This window comes from Microcebus murinus, chromosome 1 (assembly GCF_040939455.1).
Source record: "Microcebus murinus isolate Inina chromosome 1, M.murinus_Inina_mat1.0, whole genome shotgun sequence".
Taxonomy (NCBI): Eukaryota; Metazoa; Chordata; class Mammalia; order Primates; family Cheirogaleidae; genus Microcebus; species Microcebus murinus.
Genome location: NC_134104.1, coordinates 124,760,162 through 124,786,501, shown reverse-complemented (window position 1 = coordinate 124,786,501; position 26,340 = coordinate 124,760,162). Strand labels below are relative to the sequence as shown.

Here is a 26,340-nt window from a genome sequence, read left to right as displayed (position 1 = left end):
TTTGATCAGGAAATAATTCATCCCCTTCGCTTGCATTTCTATTGGCCCAAACTAGTCCTGTGGCCACACATGGATGCATAGGAGACTGGGAATGGTGGTTCCTGGCTTCCCAGTAAAAACCTCACACTGTGGAAGGTGGAGCAGCCAGCTGTTGGACATACTCATTTCTCAAAGAAATTGAATCTTATCTTCCTTGGACAGCAAAAAAGTAAAATAAGAGAAGCAGTTGTTTCTGTTAGAGGAATCTCATTGTATACTGTGTGGATTGGTCTCCTCCAGTAGCTTATTTCTCAACAAAATTTGGGAGAATATAAAAGCCCAGTCATGACTAATTGTTGTTAAATAGATAGTTAAATCTCTTATCTTTCTGAGGCATGAATTTGCTCATGGAAAATTAAGTAGTTTCCCCAAAAGGAATCAATCATGGGTAATTGAGAGGGAGCTTCCCCAGGAAAGAAAACTGGTTTGGATTGTTTATTTTTTGTTTGTTTGGTTTTTTCTGGTTTTTTCGAGACAGAGTCTCCGTCCGTTGCCCTAGCTAGAGTGCAGTGGCATCATCATAGCTCACCACAACCTCAAACTCCTGGGCTCAAGTGATGCTCCTGCCTCAGCCTCCTGGGTAGCTGGGACTACAGGCACGGGCCACCATGCCCGGCTAATTTTTTCTATTTTTAGTAGAGATGGGGTCTCACCCTTGCTTAGGCTGGTCTTGAACTCTTGACCTCAAGTGATCCTCCTGCCTCAGCCTCCCAGAGAGAGCCACTGCTTCCAGCCTGAGTAGTTTATTTCGAAGCATGGCAGGTTGCAAAGTAGGAAGCATAGAGGAGCAATCAGAACAACAGTAGTTTGGGCCTTGGCCCTGCCATTCACTGCTGGGTGACTTTGTCTGCCCTCCTTATATCTCCATTGCTCAGTGGGCAAAAGGCTTGGACTAGATAATCATGAAGGATGTTTTTTTAAGTTCATCATCTATGACTCTGAGTACAAATAATATACAAAAACCTCCAGTCTTGGAAAAATGGAGTTGATGCCATGATATATACTTGCAATTGCAAATTAATATTCTCCCATCTGAAATAATCCTCTCTTCAAAGAAGTTAGAGTGGGAACTGTGGATTTTTCCACCTTTGCAAAGCATTCCCTTAGCAACAATAGCAACAGAAACTGCCTGAACTTTAGTAACAATAAATGAGGAGACATGTCTTAGGATTCTTTCCTAGCAATAGATTATTATCCCCAGCTTAGAACTCATGTGAGTTCACAATTTGATTAGGAATAATGAACCATATCATTTCTTCCCCACCTCCCAAATTTTAATTTGTGGGATCAGCTAAAATAGTGACTAAAGCATAGTATACATAAAGGAGGGAAGTTATGCAAGCAAATCCTATATCTGTTCTCAAAATTATAATTAAAAAGAGATAGTATCGTGAGGCTCTGTCTTCAGCAAAGTGCTGACCAGTTAAACCCCAAGCTTAAGTCATAGGAAATAAAGCTTTGTACTGTGTATGCATTTATTAAGTGTCCCATTTCTTTAGAAAAATGTTGATTTTATACATGGCCATAACTATTTTTTTTCCATCAGTCCTGGGGACCACTGTTCATGGGACTGCTGTCTTTGTCCCCAGAAATTGCAGTGTCAGCAAATTGGAAGAACACAGATATAAATCTTTGCATGGAGTGTGTGTGTGCGTGTATGTGTGCCTATATGTGTTCAATTCTGTGTCAGGGATCTCAGAGAGCAGGTGGTTAATCACAATAAATCTGAACCTCTTCAAAGTTTTTGGGGGAAAGAGTAGGGGAAGAATACAATATCCAATGTTTAATTAAAAAGTCCAACCCAAGAGACCTTAGGATGGAAATAATATGCAAGAAATGGTCAGTTTTATGAAGTTTTGGGGTAAAATTATTCCTTAAATGGGCTTTCTCGAAATAAATTTAAAAAATGGAAATGTTTGTGTATATTTATTTAATGATCTTTTTTATAGTAAAATGACCAGTTGGAGTAATGTCAATTGCCATTGCTCCTGTAATATAGTTCATTGAAGTTTTTAATTGTCATCTAATTTCAGTCTAATATTAGACTATTAACAGCTGCTATAAACATGGAATTGCTATTTATACTTTACCCCAAAAGACTCAGAGTTTACACCAAAAGGCTCTGGTTAATTCTTTTTATGTGGAAGAATCATTCCCTTCTGAAAATCCTGTCTTATTATTTTTTTAACAATAGAAATTTTCTGCTTCTCCAGATGCCTAAAATGGGGCTTTAGTTCAGGCAGTTCAAATAATACTATCTCTTCTGGCTGAACACAAGTTCAGAGTAGGGCTTCTACATCCTTCATAAGAAACATAAGATAAAATTTTAATAAAACTTATCTGACTTCTTTTTACTTTGTGCCTACTACAACAAGTTTCCCTCCAAATTCAACATTCCTTTTTTTCATGCTTCTTAAATAACTTAAAAGTTAGTGTGAATAGAGAGTGGAGGATACAGCTTTCCAATATAATCAGTTTGCTTCTGAAATCATGTATTGCAGCCGCTGTCTTGCTTCCTCACATAAGGCTTGAAAGACAAATGATATGCTTGCTTATTGAGAGACTACACTTCCTAGTTATTCAATACTTACTCTGAAATACAAAATGTCATTTTTATTGACATAATATTTTACATATTTATGAGATACATGTGAGAATTTGTTGCATGAATAGATCATGTAATGATCAAGTCAGGATATTTGGGGTATCCATGATCATGGTAAAAGATCCTTGAGCCTTTATAATTTCCGTGCATTAGAAACATTTCAAGTCTGTCTTCTAGCTATTTTGAAATATACAGTGCATTGTTGCTAACTATAGTCATTCCACTCTACTGTTGAACATTAGAACGTATAACTTGTATTTAACTGTGTGCTTGTACCCATTAACCCACCTCCTTTCATCCCTCCTCCCACATACCCTTCCCAGCCTCTAGTATCTATAATAGCATTCTATTCTCTGCCTCCATTAGATCAACTTTTTTTAGTTCCCAGATATGAGTGAGAACATGTGATATTTGTCTTTTTGTGCCCGGCTTATGAAATTTTATTATTATTAATGGGAAACTGTAGCCTTGGAAAATTTAATATTTGTGGTCACTATATGGAAACACAATCTGCTTTAGTTTAAACTCATAAATAATTGGAAAGTGATAAGAAACCTCAAATGAAGTTTGCCTCCAAAGAGTATCATGCATCTTACCAAGGATTTCCTCACAAACTCTTGAGAACCTTGGAATCATGTTATAAAATCCAAATGGAACAAAATTATGGATGCTTTGCATCATACTAAGTGAAATGAGCCAGACAGAGAAAGACAAATACTGTACAGATCACTTATAGGTGGAATCTAAAAAAAAAAAAAAAAGTTGAACTCATAGAAACAGAGTAGAATAGTGATTTCCAGGGACTGAGTGGGGTAGAGGAGTGGGGAGCTGTTGGTCCAGGGGTACAAAATTTCAGTTATAAGATGAATAAGTTCTGAGGACCCAGTGTACAGAAGAAACCAACCTGCCAACACCTAGATGGTGTGAGTCAATTCCTTATAAAAAATTTCTACTCTTTAAGCCACAGCCCCACCAAAAGGAAAACACAGAAAAATGCACTATGATGTGATCAATCCAACTCTTTGTGAAAATAAAATATTTAATACAGTCAATTAAAACACTCAGATTATGAGTTTAAGCTTTTCTCATTGCTTTTATGTAATTTCCAATTTGGAGAGATTTGGTCATCCAGGATAGGGCACTCAGTCAACATATTGAATTATTTTAGATGTATCCAAGAAAAGCAATACTTATCAGATAAAGGAAAATCACATTCTAAACCAGCTTTTGATGCATGCTTTTATAATAATTTTCAGTTAAACTCAGCAGTTAGAGTTAACAACCCCCAACAAGGTCCATGTTGCAGAAAGCACATGACACAGCTGGCTTGAACAATGCAGGGATATTTCTTCCACGTTGATGTTCCTGAGATAGAGCTGTAAATGTTTCTAAAGTAACATTCATGTGGGCAGACAGGCACTGGGCCACCTCTGCTGTGAGCGCCAGAGGACCAGCCGGGATAATGGGGACCAAGGGGAAGAGCTACTCAGGCAGGTCGAGACCGGGTGAGGAAAGCGACAGAAGCCTGCACACAAGCTCCAGAGGGTTTTACATTCTGTTTGATTTGGGTAATATGAGCCTCAATTGTGTCTTAATTTTCTCTGCTCTTGCTGTTCCACACCCCTGGGAGCTCTCACACTGACCCAGGCACACAGACTCACAGACTGGAAAGGTCTCTGCAGCAGATGTTGTCAGCGCCACCCTCCTCCCCTCCCCTCTTGGCACTGGATTCTACACGCTGAAGGCTGCTCTGCCTGCTCCCAAGGCAAGCCAGATTGCCAGAGTTCATCCTTCTGAGAGCATCTGTCAGCCAGCAACAAGCCGGGATTTGGTGGATAAATGACTGTTCCCAGCATTCCCCAGTGGGAGTGGGCTCCAGTTGTCCACAGTGGTAACTTCATTGGCCACCTTCCCTCTCCTCCCTCACTGACCCAGTAGGATCACCTTCCACATAAACCGCTTGCACATGAACCCTTGCCTCAGGGTCTGCTTCTCGGTGGGACTGGGGGACAAACTAGGACAGTCTCCATGACTAGCACAGAGAGGACAGTGAACTTGTTTAATTAAATTGCAGAGACGAAAACATGGGTGATATTGCTGCAACCATCTTTGGAAACAAAATCTGCTAATCCCTTGTATGGCAGATTGCTTGGTTATTTGTATGTTACCCCAATATTCACTTCCTGGTTTATTATCTGAGTTTCAATCTCGGCTTCTGTAATTAGTAACTGTACAACTAAGCAACTAAGTCAGCCTCCTCGACCTTTTGTGCCTGTTTCCTCATCTGTAGAAAATACCTACTGCAGGGAGTTAACTGATTATGTTGTTATTGTTGTTTTCATTTCTCTGTAATTATCCTGAGTATTTTTTATAGTTGACACTTGTCTATTAATGTGCTTTACATAAAGTTAATAGACAATTAAGTCATCACTCAATTCCAAGTTTTTAATAAATTACAATATATAAGAATTTAAAGCATTTTCATTATCTTTTGAATGGGTAAAAGATGAGAGACAAAATTCCAATAATCCTGATTTGATCTTTTATTTTTTAATTCAGTATATTATGGGTGTAAAAACATTTTGGTTACATGAAATGCATTTGCCTCGCTCAAGCCAGGGCCACAAGCATGCCCTTCCTCCAGACAGTGCACCCTGTCTCCATTAGCTCTGGGTTTACCCATACTACCCGCTCTACCCCCCACCTCCACCCACCCCCACCTGACCGGCACCCAGTGAGTATTACTACTATGTGAGAACCTTAGCGTTGATCAATTAGTACCAATTTGATGGTAAGGACATGTTTTTCCATCCTTGTGATACCTCACTTCAAAGGATGGGCTCAAGCTCTATCCAGGATAATATAAGAGGTGCTAGGTCACCATTATTTTCTGTAGTTGAGTAGTATTCCATGGTATACATATACCACATTTTATTAATCCACTCATGTACTGATGGACATTTGAGTTGTTTCCACATTATCCTGAGTCTTTAGACAGTCCTGTGGGGATGGCTTGGCCTTTCTTGTTTGTGATACAGAAATCAAGGGAACATTTATGAAACTTCTTTTGGGACAAAGGATTAGGGGATGGTACCTGGGAGTAATGTCAGAAACTGTGAGGGAAAGCTCCCAGGAACAAAACAGATCCAGAGGTCAGCAGTCAAATTCACAAGATCCAGCTGCCTCTCACTTGCCATCCTTGGAGGATTATTGCTTGGTTTGATTGTAGGAACTAGTGGGGGTTTTTATAGAAGGTGAGAGAAATTTTACTCTATCATGGGTTTTGTTTGTTTTCTGTTCCTTCAAACATGGAGTACTAAACATTCAGTCTTGAGAATTTAGAAAATTTCTGCTGAATCCAAAACTACCCTCTAATGACCTGGAAGAGTGAATTGTCCTCTCATGTAATTGTAGAATAGGAACAAATCACACAATAAGAGAATTTGGCTCAATGTCTCTAGCTTCTTAACATGTATTTGCCTTAATGGGGGGGTGGTAGCGGGGGGGGGGGGCGGGAGTCTTCCTCTACTCTGACTTCACAGCTGATTCAAAAATCTCAGGGCTCAAAAAAGGATATCTCTCTATCAATGATTCAACACATATGCCAAGTAATTGCACCAATATACCTAACATGAGATGGTAAGTGGAGTCTGAAAATCAGTTGCATAAAATTCAGAGTTGCGTTATTGCAAGGTTAACAAAAACCAATATTTTTGAGAGTCTATATGGTGTCAGAAGGCACAAAAGTAAAGGTGGTAAAATATATATTGTTCTCAACTGACCAACTGGGAGAGTGCCCAGCGTCAGTCATTTCCTAACTGAGCTCTCCCTCCTTCCCATCCTTGACAAAAACTTGAGCATGCTTTGCCTGAAAATGAAATTGAGTGGGGAAGAGCAGCCAGTCACCAGTGGCAATAGGTCCAAATTCACCTACTTGAGGTTTTACTGTGCTGTTAGGCTCCTTAAGGCACGATGTGAGATTGGCCTAGAATTGTCCCCATTCCCTGACTATTTGTTATAAGACAATTTAGTGTATCCTTATTCCTTCATTTTCTTTTGAAAGATAGAAAAAGATGGAAAACCTCAAAAAGTGCAGACTCAAATGTGGACATCTTCTACATGTTCCTTTTCCCATGCTTGGTCTACTTTATGAGCATAAAAGTTTTCCTGCACTTGTCCTGCACTTAAGAGAAAAGCTATGCTGCCATCAAGAAGATGTATATCACCTCAATACCATGCCTTAGTGAAGTTACACTCCTAACTCTTCTTCTTGAATCCTGGCCTTTCAAAGAGTCCACTCTCTTTTCATCTCCCTTTCGCTGTGTGGTCCCCTGAGCTCTGACTCCCACCCCATCTGTGGCTCTAGCAGCAGTCACAGGGCTCTCTGCATTGCCAAGCCCAAATCACGTTTCCCCCAAGCCTAACCTTCCTGACCTCCCTGTGGACTTTGGCACCATCTGTGAGTCTCTTCCTACAAACCTGGTCTCCTCCTGGATTCCCGGCCATTGCTTCACAGCTAGTCATCATGTCCTGGAGAGTCTTAAGATCTTAGCATCCTTAATATCACCTGGATCTGACCCTCTGTCAACCTTCCCACTACCCTGAACACTCTTCTGTTCTGCTCATCCCTTAAATGTCAGCTATGTCCCAGGATGCTGCTGGCAATCCCTGTCTCACTACTGTCTATTATCCTTTATAAACAGGGATCCCTTATAAACAGAAGTCATACCACGTCACTCTTCTGCTCCAAACCCTCCATTTCTCCCCACACCTGTGCCTTTTCCCATTACGTCTCTGACTTCATGTCCTCCTCCTCCTCCCTTCACTTGCCCCATTTCAGCCACATTGGCCTTTTCCCTTTGCTCACATGCACAGCTGCGCTCCTGCCTCAGGGCCTTCACATCGACTCTTTCTTTAGGACTTCTCATCTCCAATCGACACCTTGCCTAAAGCCACCTTCTAACTGATTAAAATTGTAACCTTCCCTTGCCATCTGACAAGGTGCTCCCAATCCCCTTTCCCCAAGTACCATAAGAGCAAGAGTCTTGTTTGCTCTGTTCCCTGATGTATCCCCATGTTCTAGAACAGTGGTGCTAGGTGTTCAATGAATATTTTTTCAATGAATGATGAATGAAAAACTTTCCCTGTATCATGTCATATACTTCTGTGGTTGCAACTACCCATTTTAGGATGAACTCAACTTCATGTCTCAAGTTCAGGCCTCATACCCAAACCACAGACCTGTATGTATCCACCTGGCCATTGAGAATCATGCCCAGACCTCTCAAACTCAAAATATCCAAAATAGAATTATTTTCTTCCACTTCCCTTTATAAACCTCCTCCTCCTGTGTTCACTATCCCAGTAAATGGTGTTGTCTCCACATAGTTGTGAGCCTGAAGCCTTATCTGTGAGTCAGAGGAGTTATCCTAGACTCCTCTTACTCACGCCCATCCAGCTCATCACCTGCACCTCACCTACTTCTCTAAACTCATCTCCTACCATGCCCCTCCATTGCCCTGCCCTTCAGCCACCATTGACTTCCATGCTTTCACCCATGCTTCTCCTTCTTTTATTATCACCCTCCCCTCAACCTTTCTCACTCAACTCCAGGCCCAACATTTATCCCATGCATTATCTTCTTTCCAGGGTTCCTCCCATGGTGTCTAGTGCATACATACCTTTATCACATTAATAATTAGCTTACTTATCCATCACCAACACTAGGCTCTGAGGTCTTTAAGGGCAATCAGACAATGGTTGACTGCATCCTGGTATCTCATACAGTATCTACCACATAGTAGGTGTTTAATATGTGTTTGATAAACAAATGTATCCTAATAACCCAAATAAGATGTCAGTCTTAAGTATATGATTTTAATTTATGATGAAAATACAGATTATCATTATAAAGATGATTACACTCTGTACAGTGCCTGGCTCATAAATATTTAATATATGATGAAAGTTCATGGAAATGCATATTATGAAAAAACTATGCATGGATTTCAAAATTTTTGCATTAAAATAAACTCATACTAACTTGTTAAAACATGTCTGGACAGGATGTAGTTTGAGCATGAAGAAGGAGAAGTTGTCAGTTGAAAAGAGCCCCTATTAGAGCAACATGAATTCTGCTAAAATTGAAGCAAGAACAAACATCAAATTTCTGGTGAAGCTTCATTGGAAGAATAGTGACATCACTGATGCTTTACAAAGAGTTTATGAGGACAATATCCCCACACCAAATTAGTAGCATACAAATGGGTAACTTGTTTTAAGAAGGGATGAGACAATGTTGAAGATAAAGTTTGCAGCGAAAAACTATCCACATCAATTTTCAAGGAAAAAATTCATCTGGTTTGTGCCAATACCATAGACATCCCAACTGGTTCAGCTTACACAACTCTGACTGAAAAATTAAAGTTGAGCAAATGTTCCACTCATTGGGTGCCAAAACCATTGTGCCCAGATCAGCTGCAGATAAGAACAGAGCTTTCGGTGGAAATTTTAAAAGAGTGAGATCAAGATCCTGAAGCATTTCTTCAAATAATTGTAACAGGAAATGAAACATGGCTTTAGCAGTATGATCCTGAAGACAAAGCGCAATTAAAGTGAAGGTTCCTAGGACATGGAAGTGGTCCAGTCAAAGCAAAAATGAACCAGTCAAGAGCAAAGGTCATGGCAATAGGTTTTTTGGGGGATGCTCAAGGCACTTTGGGTTGCTGGTGGGCTAAAGAACAACATCTGCTTATTATGAGGGTGTTTTGAGAAAATTAGACAAAGCTTTAACAGAAAAATGCCCAGAAAGCCTTTACCAAAAAGTCCTTCTCCACCATGACAGTGCTCCTGCTCATCCCTCTCATCAAACATTAGGCATCCACCTTACAGTCCTGATTTGGCTCCTTATGACTTCTTCTTTTTTTTATTTTTAATTTTTTAGACAATGTCTCTCTTAGTCACCTAGGCTGGAATGCAGTGGTCTTATAATAGCTCACTGTAACCTCAAAGTCCTGGGCTCAAGTGATCCTCTGGCCTCCCAAGGAGCTGGGACTACAGATGCACACTACTGAGCCCGGCTAACTTTCGTATGTTTTGTAGGAACAGGCTCTTGCTCTTGCTCTTGCTCAGGCTGGTCTCAAACTTCTAGCCTCAAGCAGTCCTTCCTCCTTGGCCTCCCAAAGTGCTACGATTGCAGGCGTGAGTCACAGTGCTGGGCATCCTTATTATGAATTCTTCTCGTCTCCTAATCTTAAAAAATCTTTAAGGGTGCCCACTTTTTTTTTTCAGTTAAAAATGTAAAAAAGACTTCATTGACCTGATTAAATTCCCAGGACCCTTAGTTCTTTAGGGATGGACTAAATGGCTGGTATTGTGGCACACAAAAGTGTCTTGAACTTGATGGAGGTTCTGTTGACAAATAATGTTTATATTTTTTATTTTTAATATTGTACTTCGATTTTTCCATGAACTTTTTGATGTCTCTTCATATATACTTTGCTGAATGAATAAATAAATAAATTCTGAGGGAATAGCCTTGATAATAGCAAGGAGATATTAAAACAGCATGAGATCAAGCAATGTGGGTCATTACTAGGGCAATAGAGCTCGTGATTAGTGGTGAGAGTATGACAAGATAGTAGGAAATGAGGCAAGAAGGAAGAATGAGGAGGGAGAAAGGGGGCTTTGAGTTTGGGCTCTGCTCCCCAGGCAGTGGGGAGCCCTGTAGCATTAAGTCAGAAGAGTGATTAATCAGATGTGTAATTTAGAATGATCCCTCTGCAGAATAGTGAAGGAGGAATTGGCAGGAATTGGTTGTGATGGGATGAGTGGAGGAGAAGATTTGACTTTGGAAAACCACATAGAAAGCGACTTCGGTAGCTTGAGGGTCTACAGTGTGAAGGCCTAGATGTGTTGAGTTCTAGAGACATTTTAGAAGTCTACATGGATCTTCCCAAGTTAATGATAGCAGACTTTCACCCAAAGGTTTGAACTATGAATGCCCAGGGCTTCCAGAGCTCCAGTGCTGGCACAGTAGATCAGCACATATGTGTGGCGTAGGTTAATGGTTGCCCTTACCTTCTGATATAATTAATGACTAGTTTGTCGGGTTCTCATGGCCTTCAGAAATTTCAACCAAACACATATGGCTCCCTACTTACTCTTAGGTTACAGATGTTCCTGAAAAAGCTCCAGAAACACAGCAAAGAGCACTGGCCACTTGCCCATCACTTCTATGGTCCAGAAATCAAGAGTTGCACAATGTGAAACACTGGGGTCACTTCAGGCAACCACCTGCATTTATAAAACTCTAGGACCTCTCTTCTTTCTCTTTTTGCTATCGGCTGGGTGAAAAGAAGCTTAATTCTTTGGTTGCTGGTCCAAGTATGATCCAGTTGTGAAAACTGGTTTGGACATCAGAAGGTCCAGGGCATCAGGTAGAGTGTTTTGAGATGTCTCAAAGCTGTATGTCAATGGGATTCAGCTTTTTGTTAAGGTTGTGTTAAGTTACCAAGCTTTCCCACTGAACTGATATGATTGTGGTCGTGGCTGGGCCGTGGGTCACAGGCTTGTGGCTCCCAGAAGCCTTTCTATCAGACTGGATTTCCTATGTGGTTATCATAGAATGAGCGCTGTTTGCACATGTGATACATTTTTAAAAATATTAATAGCTTTGGGTAGGCTGGTAAGTGGCTAGAAACCCTGCCACATAGGATTCACATCTGTCTCTTTCAATAATGACTTGGAATGAGGAAAGCATACTTGTGTTATAAGCTGTATTTTTAAAAATAATATATGAGAATATGCAAAATTGAATCAATTTTAATCATTTTAGGTAAAGTCAATAATAATTTGAAATGTTCTCATGTTTGCTCTTTTGTTGTTGTTGTTCCAACGTTCTCCCAACCTTCCTTGTGCAAAGCCAAGGAATCCATAGATGAATCACCATTTTCAAGCCCTGGTGCGGCTGCACCAAGTCTATGAACCAAAACATGAAGCCTCATGATCCAGGACACTTGATGAGGGTTGTTGGAAAGCATCTTTTCCCTTTACGCTTTGTTGAGGAAGAAATTGGGGTTAAGGACCTGGCCAAAGTTGCAGTTGGTGAGTGGTTTAGCTGAGACTTGAGGTTATGCCCCAGATTCCAGAGCAACTCCCATTCCTTGTTGAACAATCTCTGTTTTGAACTTGAACTTGCCAAGCTGACACTCCATGCCATATGCAGAACAGTGGGTAAACACACACTCCAAAGTTAGACTGCCTGCATTCAGATCCCAGTTCTACCACTTACAAGTTTATCTCTCTTTAAAATTGTTTTTACTTAGGATGACAATAAATAGCAATTTTTTTAAAATCAAACAAACTTTGGCTCCTCTGAGGAGAGGCAATGCTCCCTCTGTCTTCCCAGCTGCATTCTATTTGCCCAGGACCTTCTTTTCCCTGCTTCTGTGCTTATCTTCATCTTTAGATCTCTGTTTGGACTTAATTTCCTGTGCCAAGTCTCTTTGGGCCTTCTAAGGTTGAGTTGGGATCCCCTCTTCTGTGTCCCCACGGCATCATTCACCCCATCCAGCAACTGCCACCCTGATCTTTGTTTCCATGTCTGTCTCCCCAACCAGAGCTGTGACCGCGAGGTGAGATCTCAGCTTAGCTGGGTCTTTATTATGTACTAATAGTAGTGCATAGAAGGTGCTCAAATATTCGTGAAACTAAAACATGGATAGGCGAATGAATGGACAGATAGCGAGAAGAGAAAAAGGTCAGTAGACAAAGAGTGGAGAATATTATTCTCCTACAGACTCCTGAATTCAGAGGAGGGGGATAAACGGGTGGGGTGGAATGTAGTCGGTAGCACTTGACCTAAATCACTGGGGTCTCCACTCCCAAGCAAAAGGGAGGAGTTCTCACCAGCCAAAGACTCTCGGGTCCCCTTGCTAGACCCTGCCTTCTGGAAGAAGACCCCAGGACATAGGCAAAGCGGCCAAAGGACGGTAGTTTAAACAAGAGGAGTAGAGCTACTGCCTCCTGTCCGCCTAGATCCGCACGCCCTGCCTGTCTGCAGGGCGCAGAGAAAGCGCACACCATGATAGCCCCAATTTTCCCGCTTTCAATTTCCTTCCCAGGGTTGGGAAGGTATGAAGGTATGAGTTCCATGAGGGGAGAAGCCGGTGGGCTAGTTACCGCCCTCAGAATCCCCCGACTGCGGCTGCCTTCACCTCCCCAGGGCTGCGCCCCCCTCTCGAGGGACGTGCGCTGGGCCCGGGGCCGCCGGGGCGGGGAAGGGTCGGGCTCGGGGCGGGGAGAAGCGTTTATATATTGGCGAGGGGCGTGAGAGCTGCCTCCTGCTCTCCCGCGGGACACCGAAGTCAAGAGGCTGCCTGCGCCGCCGCCCGTCCCTTCCACCGTCTCCAGCAGCTGGCGGCACCGGCGCTGCGCCCCGGCGTGCGCTCTGCCTGCGCGCTGCGCGCCCCGAGGAAACCCGCCCGGGGCTTGGGAAGCGCAGGGCTGGGGGCTGCGTGTGAGTCTCCCCGAGGTAAGTTCAGGAGCTGACGTCAGCTGGGAAGGCACCAGCCAGAACTAGGTGCACAAGTGATGAGTAGTTGGATGGGAGGAACCGGCCAGAATAGAGGGGGCTGCGTGAGATGGACGCGGTGGAAGGAAAGAAGCGAATTTCAGAAGCTCAGAATCGCCTCCTTTGGTTTTTCATCTCCTCCAGACAGACGTAGCTGCCCCTCATGTCTTCTTTTAGTTTTCCGTATTTGACTGTTGGAGAACCTACAGCACACTCTGTTTAACGTTCTCTGCTCGGGGGCTCTCTGTTCTCCACCGCAAACCTGGGCGCCTTGAAGGCTGAGAGGTGCCTCACCGAACACTGGGTCCCCACGCCCAGCACAGGACCTGGCGCCTGGATGCCACACAGGACCACTCCGGGAATGAATGAACAAAAGGCTTAAGCAGTGTGAGTCAGGGAAAGTCACTGTCGCCAAGCCTGGTGGTATATACTTAGCCTGTACTTTTGACCCCGTGCAAATTTATTAAATTTGTTAAACACAGTTAGGTTTTTATTGCTGTCTGAGGAGAGGGAGGAAAGCAGAGGAGAGGCACCCTTTTATCAATTCCCAGTAACATTCTGCTGTGAAGGGAACCCCAACGCCCTGGCTCAGTATCAACCGTGTAAATAATTTTGGTGAGGGGAAGAGGCAGGCTGGAAGAGGAAAAAACACTGAAACTAGGAAATGATTTTCTTTTCTTCTGCATCCTTTTGTGATAAAGATTTTTCATTCCTCTGTTTAGAAGTGCACTCTAGGGAGATACTTAGAGAAAACTTTTGCCAGTAGAGGGGGTGTATTGATAAGGGAGAGGGATATCTGTGATGGTAAAAATCACAAGACTTGAGATAGGAAGGATATTAGAAGTTTTTTGTTAAGAATTTCTATAGTTACAGAATTCAGCAATCATGTTGTTTTTAAAACAGAAAATCTATTTGATTAGTAGTATTTTAATATAAAAATTTCAAGTGTGCCATGAAATGTTAAACTTACTTAGTGTCTTCATAAATGGGGTCACTTACATAAAAATCCTGAAACTTCTCAATAAAGTGTTTTAAAAATTCATGGCCTTAAAAGTTTTTATCATTGTAAAAGAAGTTGTCAATTCCCACCCTCCTCCCTCATTTTATTTCAAAATATTAGAAGTGCAGAGGAGAACCTGAAAAAATGACGACAAAAAAATGTTATCTTTTACTCAAAAGTAGGTGTGTTTGGATGTTGTGCCATGTAAAATCAAATTTTATGGCGTTCACAAAAGATTTTATTTTAATCACTCATTGGAGAATCATCTTTAGCTTTTTTATAAGCAACAAAATCCTTTTAATTTTGCTAAATCTTCATGTGAAACAATTCTCTAAAAATGCCGTTGTAGAGTGTAAAATACTTGCAATTCCCAGTTTTTCGATTCTTTTCAGATAGTCTGAATTTCAGGAAGTTTGAATATTTGAAATATTAATGTTGAAAAGATTTATTTATTTGCATAGACAGTACCAAGAGAAGCAAATTAAGTGATTAAATGAAGATCAGGTTACACGAATTGTGAATAGAAATTGGTGAATGATTTATTAATCTATATAAACAGTATACTGTATAGTCCCACTAATATAATGGTCTTAAAAATGACTGAAAACTCCACACGAGTAGAGTTTATATAAAAAAAAAAAAAATGACTGAAAAGAACTCTGTCAGTAAGTATCCCCTGCCCCTGGAATTTCTCAAAAATATGGGTTTATTACCCCCTGCAAATAAATAAAAGTGGTCCAGACTAGTGAGTATGTGTTTGCAATCAAAGAATCCTCACTCCTGCATTCCTAAGTATAAAGATTAGATTTTCTGTGCTTCTATTTATGCTTCTATAAGAGTCATGACTCTTCCAAGATGATCATATGTTAAGCAAAATATTTTTCTCCCTTTTTGTTTTTCTTATTATTTAAAGTAGGAGGCAGTTTAGTTTTGCTCTCAAACAGGCCTAGATGCAGGTTACAGAGGAGCTTTGCACAATGCACTTAACCTCTCTGAGTCTTATTTTTCTCACCCATTATATGGAGCAGTGATATCTACCTGCCTAACAGGGGATGTATGTGAAAATCAGGAAGATCTTTGTAAAATGCCAAGCACAAGTGGACAATTGTGATGGAGTGATAGTGATGGTAAAGTCTGAGGATCAGGCAATTACAACTGTTCCCAATAATTCAGTTAATATTGTTCCCAATAATTCAGTTAATATTGAGCCCAATTTTATTCAATGTTCTGACCCCACTGAAATACCTTGTCTCCACGGAGTATAACACATGACTAACAGATGATTTGCCAAACATTGTAGTCTCCCTTTTTCCCTGGAAGTGTTCCAGTTTGTAGAGATCATTTCAGGAAAGACCTCTCAGGAACGCTGCTGTTCTGGAAGAGATGTTTGGAGTTGTGGCTGTTCTGATTTTATTATTTCTTAATATCTTAGACTTAACAGTTTGGGACAACTTTTCCCAGAGAAGGCAAATTATTCCTGCAGGTAGGAGGCTTTAAACAGTGCATTCAGTGTTTTAGTTTCTTTGGATAATGGTTTTATGACAATAAAAATGTCTTTCTACTTGCAACAGAAAGGTATTATATTTACATTTTCAGAATTTTAAAACACAGTCCCCCAAAGCAACCCTAAGTTGTTCAAAGGAGAGTTAAAAAGGCATAAAGGATCCTTTACAAAACAGTGGCTAATAAAAAGCCAAACTTTTTAAATGAAAATAGAGTCTTAGTCTCAGTCCCTCTTCTGGTTCCTCACTCTCCTCCCAAAACTGGTCTTTTCTTGGGGTGATCCCAATGTCCTGAAACAGGAATTTGGAAGGGATTACCACAAATAAGAATAGATACCATTAGCTACCATAAATCGTGTGCAGAAGAAAAGATCTCTTGTGTTTTTCATATCTTTAATGCTTTCCACAATACCTGGCACTTGGTAGGTACTCGATAAATAGTTGATAAATGAATGACTGTTAAAATTTCAAAAGTCTGGGTGAAGTGTGCTTCTTATGTAAAGCTGGAGCAGTTGCACTTGGAAAATCCAATAACATGTGAAATCTCAGGGAAAATCCATAACTTGAAAAATCTCAGGGCAGTATCACCTTTGTCTGAGGCTCTGCTTCCATAGTTGAGTCTTGCTGAAACAAGAAACACTTGGTCTATCATTACTAATTCTAAGTCTTGCCTTTATGAACTATCTTGATTGACTAAGATAACCCTAAAAACTAATACTTTTTGCAGTTCCAAATAACAAGTCTAAGAAAATGTTCCAATTTAATTTTGGCATGATGAGAACATTTTTCCCCAAATGCTCAAATGGTAGAGCAGAGGGAAGAAAAATAGAATATATAAACTACCTTAGTCTTGTGAATGTAAACCTCAACATTCTCCTTAAGTTCTCCTTAAATAAATATACATTTAACCATTCTTTAACCATTTATAGTTAAGGATTTGGGCATTGATTTGATTCTAAAATGTTTTGTAATGCTCTTAAGTACTGTATCCTACACTTTAGAGGGGAAAGACTTTGCCAGAGTTCGTTGGCAAAGACATTTTTGTTGGCTAGAAAAACCATAAGCTAATCACTTATTGAGTCTTTTAAAAACAAGTTGATTAGCGTTTGGCAAGAAATTCTGACTGAAAGTCTCCATTATACAAGTCCAAATACAATAGAACTTTGAAGATCATAAGCAAGTTATAGTCATATTTGGCTATTACTGTTTGGTGGGAAAAAATCCCATAGTGTGTCAAACAGTCCATGCATCATGTTTTGGTACTTCTGCTCAGCCCAAGCCAGCCTGTGTGATTAACTTTTTAACCTCCACTTACTTCCACATTTTCTCTGGGACAGTTAGAACCTGTAATATGACGAAGATGATGACACAGATTGTAGCAGATTCCCTTGCTGTCCAGGCCTTTCTCTTCCCTGCTGGCTAGAAGATGATGCCAGAGCCCTGCCCACATTCCCTCTGCATTGACTTTTTCAGTGCACACTGAAGGCTTCTTACTTCAAGCACATAACTCTGCCTGAGGGCTTTCTCTGGCCTTAGGAGCATGCCTGATGCATGGGGTAGATCAAAAGGATCTGGGCATTAACACCTAATAACAGGTGAAAGTTGCTGAGTAAATGCCCCATTTTCTCACGCCTTGGGGGAAGGCAACTCTTGAGGTGTGATGCATATGTTCTCACAGAGGTGCTCAATGGAACTGAGCACTAGCTGCCCATAGTGGTAACCTACCTGCTTGTTAACATCAGCTCCCTTGCCTTCCCTGTCCTACCCCCTACTCCTCTACCAGAGTTTCTAGGAATCACCTCCCAGATAAACTAATTGCATGAATTCTTATCCAAGGTCTGCTTTTGGGGGAACATAGCCTACCATGAGTTTGTTAGCTATTTCAGTAAACACAGTATAGGTTACCCTGCAGTAAACCAAGTATAGCTTACATTTAGCTATAAGTAGGTTATAGATGCCATTCTAGCCAAAAATTAAATCAAGAATGGAATTCTTGTTTTCCACAGTACAGAATAGAATTTGTTCTCTAGCCAATGCTGTTACACTTATGTCTGGGTCAATTTGTTGGTCAAAACCTGATCTTAAATTCCCACCAGCTCTTTGGAAACTGTGGCATGGACACGGAGGCAGATATCAGTGAAGACTCGGTGTGACCCCATAGTTAGAGAAATGGCATAATGAACATATTCTGCTGGTGATGGAAAGTGGTTCAGACATGCTCAGTGAAGATGGAGCTGGCCCATCTTATTCCTGCTGCCTGTTCCTATCCCTTCCCCAGGTTTGGTCACCATTTACTTACCAGTGACTTCCTAATCCACACCTCACCAGACTTCTACTGAGAACTCCAGACCCAGATATCGAACTGCCTCCAAGGCACTTGAACATCTTGCACCACAACCACCCAGTCCTGAATGGTACTCATTACCTTCCCCATAAGGCTGCTCCTCTTGCTGTGAAAGGCACAACCCAATGGCTCTATCTGAAAACTTTGAAGTAGCCTTGAAGGCCTGTCCTTCTCCCTATCCCTCATCAACAGTCCTATCTAATCAATCTCCAAATCCTAACAATTTAATTTCCTGATGATCTCTGCAAACTTCTCTCCCTTCTCCTTTTCATCACTGCTCTTAGTTCCCCAAATACTGTCATTTCTTTCATGCAGATACCACCTGCCTCCTACTCCATCCCCCTGCCTCTAGTCTTGCTCCCCATCTAGCATTCTCCATGCTTCAACATGCTCATACTTTTCTCTGCTTAAAACACTCTAATGACTTTGGATAAAATCCAAAATCCTTATCCCGGTTGAAAATCGTCCCACTAGCCAACCTTTACCTACCTCCCATGCCTCATGCCTTCCTATTTCTTTGCCACCACTCCCAATCCTCCACTTCTTTAAGGAGACTTTGCTCTCTCCTACCCCTGTCATTTGCATTTTGAAATTTCTTCTACCTAGAACTGTATTCTCTAGACTGTAAACCTGGCTAGCTGCTTCTCTCCCTTTAGGGCTTAGTGACTATATCCATCACTTGGGAAAGCATTACTGGACCTCTCTGCTAGGAAAGTAGAGCACTCATGCTACCCTAGGCCTCCATAGTCATATAGCTGTCTCACTAAACTGTGACTTCCTAGTCTTCTATGTTCGCCAGGCTATCTTCAGTGCCAGCCACTGAATAAGTGCTTTGTAAATATCATTTGCATGAATAAATGAGCTGAACTTAGGTTCTGTACTAGCTGATAACCATGGGCAAGTCACATAGTCTCTCTGAACTTTAGTTTTCTCATCTAAGTGGAACTAATATCCAAGCACAGGGCGAATGAGAAGATTTGATGAAATTATGGATTTGGGGTTCCTGACATATAGCTGGTGCTCAACAAATAACAGTTATTTTGGATTCAGCAACATAGGACTACACTTGACTTGACCCTATGATGCTTTGAGACAGTAAAGGCCACATTTCAGGAGGTCTAAGATAAAGGGGCACTTTGATATAGTGGCTTTGGGTGGAACTCAGAGGGAAGAAAGTGTCATTTAGCTAAAACCTTCCTGTTTTTCTGATGCCCTTTTAAATCTTGCATGAGGTGTGTTTTTGGAAATGTAAGCGATATAATGGCTGATGGTATTTAATTCCCTTATGCGGTTTCTTCCAAGCAATCCCTTTTCTCCTCAAGCTTCAACATCTGCATTCCTTGGATTAATGCCATGAATCCAGTTTCTAAACTGAGATTTTCCAAGACTTTTGCCTCAATAAATTGTTCCCCACTGCGATTCCTCCTTGTTTTTTTTTCTTTCTTCATAATTACTGTCATCAACCTGAAACAGCACCATTAAGCAACTAATTGTTGGGCCTCCAGGGAACTGTCATCACAGTGCTCACCAACCCCGATGAACAATTATAGGCGATTTAACTGGGTGGAGGTAAGCTCTAAACAAATTCATGGGCTTGAACTGCTAAATGATTAAGGCAGAGAACTTTTTAGATTTTAACATTGGAGAGTGAGTTAAGTACATAATTGGGGTGGAAATTGGAGGAATAGCATCTCAGGGAGCTGTCTACACATTTCTAGGACTTTTAGCTATTATTTAGTAAGTTACTGCTTTGGTGCACAAACAATGTAAAACAGTTTTCAAGCTTTCTGGGCCCTGGGTGCCCCTGCTCCATGCCAGATACACAAGTTTATAAATCCCCTTTTGTTTCTACATGTCTCAACAATTTGAGCAGACCTTAGCAGTCACTATACTCAGAAAAATAGGTAAAATGATGGTTAATGGTGTTGTCTATATTGGAATTCCACCTCATTTTCTTGGATCAACTTGAATAGATAAATTCATAACTATGTATTCTTAGCTGCAAAATACTTTAAATAGATGCCTTTTTACTCCCCAAAGCTTGAGGATTTTCATTTATCTGCATATTTATTCTATTTCTTGGTGATCCAGCAAGTCTTTTGATTTCTTCATGGGGAAAGTGGCTATTAGGCATAGACATTCCACTGTCATCTCAGTCAGCCCCAGCAAAAGTCATTAACTTGGGTAGTGCATTGAGCACCAACTGCATGATTCCATGCACTTTCCATCCATGCTAAATTCCCCACTGAAAAAGGAGATGTGTGCTGTGCGTGCAGAGCTATAACCATGCCAGTAGCTGCAACCAGTATGGAAGAGGTGGCTGGACTAGAACCACCTGGGGGGGGGGCAGATGGTTGCCTGGTTGACTCCAGGTCTTCACACAGTGGATCTTTGAATGCTCCCATCCAGCGAGTTTTCTATGTCACTTAACTCAGCACATGTGAAGCACATTAAATACATTGTCACAGTTAATCCTCATGACAGCCTGGTGAGGAAAATACTATCATTATTCTTCTTCCACAAATGAGGGTTCAATGTTTTAGGGGCATGAATTGCTCAAGATCACAGCTGGCCAGTGGGAGAGATTTGAATTCAGGATGTGGCAAAACCCAAGCCTTGACACTGCTACCTGTCTACTCTGCCGGGTAAGCTGGAAAATGTGTGCCTCAAAAGACTAGAAACCTCTAATGCTGACCCTCAATTTAGATGCTTGCCTGGTTGGAATAATAGTTCAGAAGTCATGTGTTTCATGGTAAGAGGAAATTTTGACTCAGTATTTTTTTTAGAAGACAGAAGAAAGGGAGACTGCTAAAATTAATGTGGACATAAAGTCCCAAAGTGGTGATGTTTGAGAAGCCGCAAGAAACTCAGTAGCTTGAATCTCTGTCATTGAAATTGACATTGGTTAATATTTGCGAAAGTCCATTCTCATGTTGCTGTTTGAACTTTTATGGAATCCTAGAATTTCAGAGCAGAAATGGATCTTACAAATCATTTCAAGTATTTGTTTTATAAGCAAAAGTGATTGGTTCATCCTCTACCCTTCCCTATAATTAAAATCTTTTTAATGATTTTTGTGTTAATTGTGGGGAAAAGACAGAAATCATGAATAGGTCCTGCAAAGCCATGAATGGCCTGGACACTTCCTCTTTTCCAGCCTCATTCAGTGCCATGCTCGCCTTCACTCTCTGTGTTCTATTCATGCTGGACTTCCTTTGCTTCCTTGACCACACTGTTCTTCTTCCTGCCACAGGACCTTTGCATGAGCCATCTCTCCTCCTGAAAGACCACACTCATCTTGGCCTCACCATTCCTGGTGTTCTCACCATTCCTGCATCATTAGCTCAAACAGCATTTTTGCAAGGAAGCCTTACCTGACCTTTCTGAGTTAACCAATTCTCCTTATTATGTGGTGACTTATGTCATCACAGTATATGATAATTTAACAAATGCTTATCAAGCACCTTTTTATATATAAACCCTATTCTAGGTGCTGGAAAACAGAGGAACAATGTTCCACCTCCAGGTACGATGCAAACACTACAGAAGTCACCAAATAATTTCCAGGTGGTATTAAGTGCTACCTCAATTAAGGGTTAATTAAAAGGTTAGTTAACTATAAGGGGATGGGAAGTTATTTTCAATGGGGCACCTTGAGTCTGGCATTTTTTTTCTCTCCTCTTTGAGCTTGTTTTCTTCTCCAGTAAAGACCATTGATCTTATCTCACTACTGGTGAGTGCCTGTTTTGCAAACCACTATAGATGTTTAGACGAGAGCAGCTGGTGTGCTTAATCTTCATGTAGGAAGGTAGGCATTCAAAAGTGTTCAGCCCCCCACAAGGGCATTTTGAAAAAAAAAATCAGTTGAGGCAAGCTGTGATTAAGAGGGAACAGAGAATAGAATGAAATTAAGAGTCTCCTCTATTCCCTTGGATGAGAAAAGCCACCCGAAATGTAACTTTCCCAAGTAATGATCACATCCTTGGCCTTCTGCCTTTCTAATTAAATTTCTGTGAGATATATATATATATATATTTCATTTAATGAACAGCTGGCAAAATTGGATCCTTGCTCTGCAGAGGTTTACCAATATGTTTCAACATTTCTGTGTGACTGAATACTAATATTTTAGCCCTGGAATGCAAAAAGAGGAAATTAAATCTAACCTAGCTGCTCACTGTCCGGAATCTTCTAGGCTGCATCTGCCCTGGTCTGCATAGTAATTTGTCTGTTGTTTCCCATCAAATTACTTCCAATGTTACTTTTCCCTTTTATCATCGTCCCCCTCTTGGCAGCAGCACCTGCTGTGTGCTTTGACACTTTTAAGAGCTGTTTCTCATGCCCTGAGATGCACCTTCCACCCTCATGAGGTTTCCGGTCTGGGGTTATGGGGAAGACAGACACTGAAGAGATAAACACTCGGGTGAATGTTTAATCACAGATTTGAGATGTGTTATGAAAGATATTAAGGTGCCAGGAGAGAAATGTCATAATTTAATGAGGACAAGAGGAAATGCTACTCCCTGAGGAAGCAGCATTGCAATGAAGACTTGGAGGATGAGGACTGAGCAGGAAGGAGGATGGAGGGGCAGAAGAGTGGGTGTAGAGGGCACAAGAAAGTCCTTCTCAAACTTTGATGTGCATACAAATCTCCTGGGCATCTTGTTAACCTGCAGATTTGGATTCGGTAGGGCTGGAGATTCCGCATTCCTAACAGGGTCCCAGCGATGCTGATGGTGATCTGAGGACCACGCTTGGAGTATCTATAGAATAGGGCAAGGGTTGGTACAGTTTTTCCGTAAAGAGACAGATAATAAACCTTTCAGACTCTGCACATTGCACTCTTTCTGTTGCAACAACTCAACCATTGTAGTGTAAAAGCAGCCACAGAAAACACATAAATGCATGGATGTGGCTGTGTTCCAGTACAACTTTAATTACCGAAATAGAGCATCACATTTGCCTCACAGGCTGCAGTTTACTGACTCCTGGGGTAGGTGTTGGTTCTCAACTTTAGCTGCACATTCGAGTCACCTGGGTTTCAGAGAAACACCTACAATGTCCCTACTTCAGATCAGTAAATTCAGGACCTCTGGAGATAGAGCTGAGGTGCTAGTAGAGTTAAAAAGCTCCCCAGGTGATGCTAAGGTGGAACCCGGGCTGAAAATCATTGTGGGTCTTAATGGCATCCCATAGCCCATGGTCTCTTAGCCCTAGGAGATGGGTAAAAGCAAAACTGACTCCACCTGTCTTTAATTTTGAGAAATCATCAGCTGACCAATAGCTTTCAAGGAAGGGGGAAAAAACACAGCAGGAAATGTTTAAATCTATAGTAACACCCATACCGATTTCATGAATGTTAAAATGGCAGGGAGAGAGGAATATGCACTTTGAATCCAGGAAATAATATGATATTTTCATCCTTAAAATACAGTGAGGAAAACAGAGCACAGAAAAGGTATTGGGCAGATCATATGATGATATAGGCGATGTATTGTGACTTAGCTGAGCTGCTTTCAGCTCCTCAAATGGGCAAGCCCTCCCCAGCCCTCTCGGCCTCTGCAGGGACACGCTGATCTCCCTGCCTTGAACGAGCTTCCCCACCTCGTTAGAATCACCTGCTTCATCCCTGCCTCTCCCTCAGGTCTCAGCATAGCCATCCAGTTTTTCTGGGGCATCTTCCCTGGACCCCTCCCAGTGAAGTGGCCCCAGCTGGGAACACCTCTAGCCCTTAGTGAGGTTCTCTCTCGAGGTCAGATCTCTTTGTGTGGACACAAACTCAGCCTCCAGGGTCTGGAGAAGTTCACAAGGGCAGAGACCATGACTGCTTTGTCATCATTTTATCTCCAATACCTGGTATACAGCAGGGGCTCAGTAAATCTTTATGGGTTGCATGCACTTTGGCGCTGTCCTCCTGCTCAGCAGAGGGCAGCACAGTGGTTTAGAGGGTGATTCTCAAAGTGTGGTCTCAGATCTGCCCCATTAGCATCACTTGACACATTGTTAGAAAAGCAAATCCCTGGGCCTATCCCAGACCCGCTGAGTCCTTTTCTAGGGGTGTGGCCCAGCAGTCTCTGCTCAGCCGGCCTTCCTGGGGATTCTGAAGCTTGATCCAGCGTGAGGACCACAGGGTAGGGTACGGACCCTGGAACCAGACTGCCTCGCTTCAAATCCTGGCTCTGTTGCTTAAAAAATATCGAGTGCTGGGGAATTTACACCACCTCTCTGTACCTCAGTGTTCTCATCTATAAGATGGAGTTGATGAAAATAATAGTAGTTCCCTCAATTGGATTAAATGAGATAATGTAGAGCTGTTAACACAGCACCTGCTCAAAGTGGCCAACTGTGAGTATTATAAGCTAATGCAACTGTGGGAAAAATTCATTAACTTTTCCAAATTTTATTTCCTTTGTCTTTAAAACAAGGATGAAATTTGCTTGACAGGGTTTTGAAAAGCGAATGCTCGTGATGGTTGGGTTAGGGTGCCGCCCCATTGCCTAGGTGATGGTGCCCAGTTACTTGGTCAAACACCAGTCTGGATGTTGCTGCAAAGGCATTTTTCAGATGTGAGTAACATTTAAATCAGTAGATTTTCAGCAAAGCAGATTAGCCTTCACAATGTGGGTGGGCTTTATCTAGTCAGTCGAAAGTTTTAGGAAAAAAGACCAAGGTCCCCTAAAGAAGAAGGAATTCTGCCTCCAAACTGCCTTCAGCCTCAAGACTGCAACATCAACTCCTGCTGGAATTTCCAACCTGCTGGCGTGTCCCGCACATGTGGGATTGCCAACCCCACAATCACATGAGCCAATTCCTTTAAACCAATCTCTCCCCTTCTCTCCTTTCTACCCCCTCCTCTATATGCACATACTCACTGTATCCTGTTGGTTCTGGTTCTCTGGAGAACCCTGACTGTGCTAAGTAAGTGTAGGTCAGGGTGTCTCAACCAATATAGTTTCTCAGCTTTTGACATTTCAGATGAATAATTGTTTGTTGTGGGCCTGTCCTGTGCGTTGTAGGATGTTTAGCAGTATCCTCGGCTTCTACCCACTGGATACCAGTGGTACCCCCACTCCATCAGTAAAAATCAAAAATATCTCCACATATTGCCAAATGTCCTCTGGGGGTGGAAAATCGCCTCTAGTTGAGAACCCCTGGTATAAATAACTGAAAATGCTGGGGCCTTTGCCCTATAATTCCCACTGAACCAGCTCCATACTGCTGCCCAAACAGCCCAATGCTCGCCCCTCCACCCCTGTCAAAACACGTTGCTCAATTTCCACAAAGTCTAGCTTGAAACCAATGCCCTTCAGCTCCCGCCATTGCACCTGTCTTTTCACACTGTGTTCCAGTGGGCTTTTATAGTCTCCTAGGCCTGTGCTTTGTGTGTCCATCTCTGTTGGACCTCCTCAAAGGCAGGGGCAGCCCTGAAAGAGGAGTAGATCATTTGATTTGAGTCCAATCCTGCGGTCTACCAGCCTGTAACCTTGGGAGAGTCACTCGTTCTTCCTGAGTTTCAGTATTAATATCTGTAAAATGGAAATAGTTATGTCTACTTCATAGAGTGGTTATAAAGCAAAGGCAATTTGTGAACTATAAAAATACTATACAGGCCTTTTCCTCAAAAAAGCAAAACCATACCTTTTTTTTTTTTTTTTGAGGGGGGTATCTAGAAAATAGCCAGTATGGGGGAAGAGGTTTTGGGGGAAGGTGCTTAGGATGAAATATGATCTTTGAAAAATGCCAAACAACAAATGAATGTATAAATTTGCATATCATATTTTGCATTTGATTTATTATATCTTTTGAAGTAATGTAGGCAGGGTCTTTTCTGTGCTTTCTGAGATCAATATTGAAATTGCCTAATGGGGCAGTTGCCAAGGCAATGCAATTTGCCTAGTTATTGACTTCAAGTTCCCAGAAATGATGGCACTCTTCAACACTTCTCTCTGACCCCATTGTCTAGGTGTTTTTTCCCCTCAAGGAGCACCTGTGCTTTACACTGAGTATTTTTCCTTCAGAAATTATTGAAGCAACCACTCTACAAAAAAATAATTTCTATGCCCCCTCACTTCGCCTGTCAAGGCACTGAGATGCCTCTTTTCTGATCTTCTATCCCCCCTTGGGCCTGCCCTCGCCTCCCCTATCAGACTGGGAGTTAATGAGGTCCAGAGCTGTTTGCTGGATTTTGTGTTCCCAGGGGCTAGGGGACTGTACTCAGAGTATGGTGACAACTCTCAAGGGTTCCAATACTACATGCCTGGCTGTGGTATGTGTCCA

The 26,340-nt window shown here is 41.7% G+C and overlaps 1 protein-coding gene across 1 annotated transcript in view; it reads left to right on the top strand.

The window, feature by feature from the left end:
* Nucleotides 1–19,521: 19,521 nt before the first annotated feature.
* Nucleotides 19,522–26,340, top strand: part of COL6A6 (collagen type VI alpha 6 chain) — a 128,193-nt gene continuing 121,374 nt past the window's right edge. The window contains exons 1-2 of the mRNA XM_076005388.1: nucleotides 19,522–19,632; nucleotides 20,607–20,708. The gene's annotated coding sequence lies outside the window, so the exon portion shown is untranslated. The remainder of the gene's footprint in view (nucleotides 19,633–20,606; nucleotides 20,709–26,340) is intronic.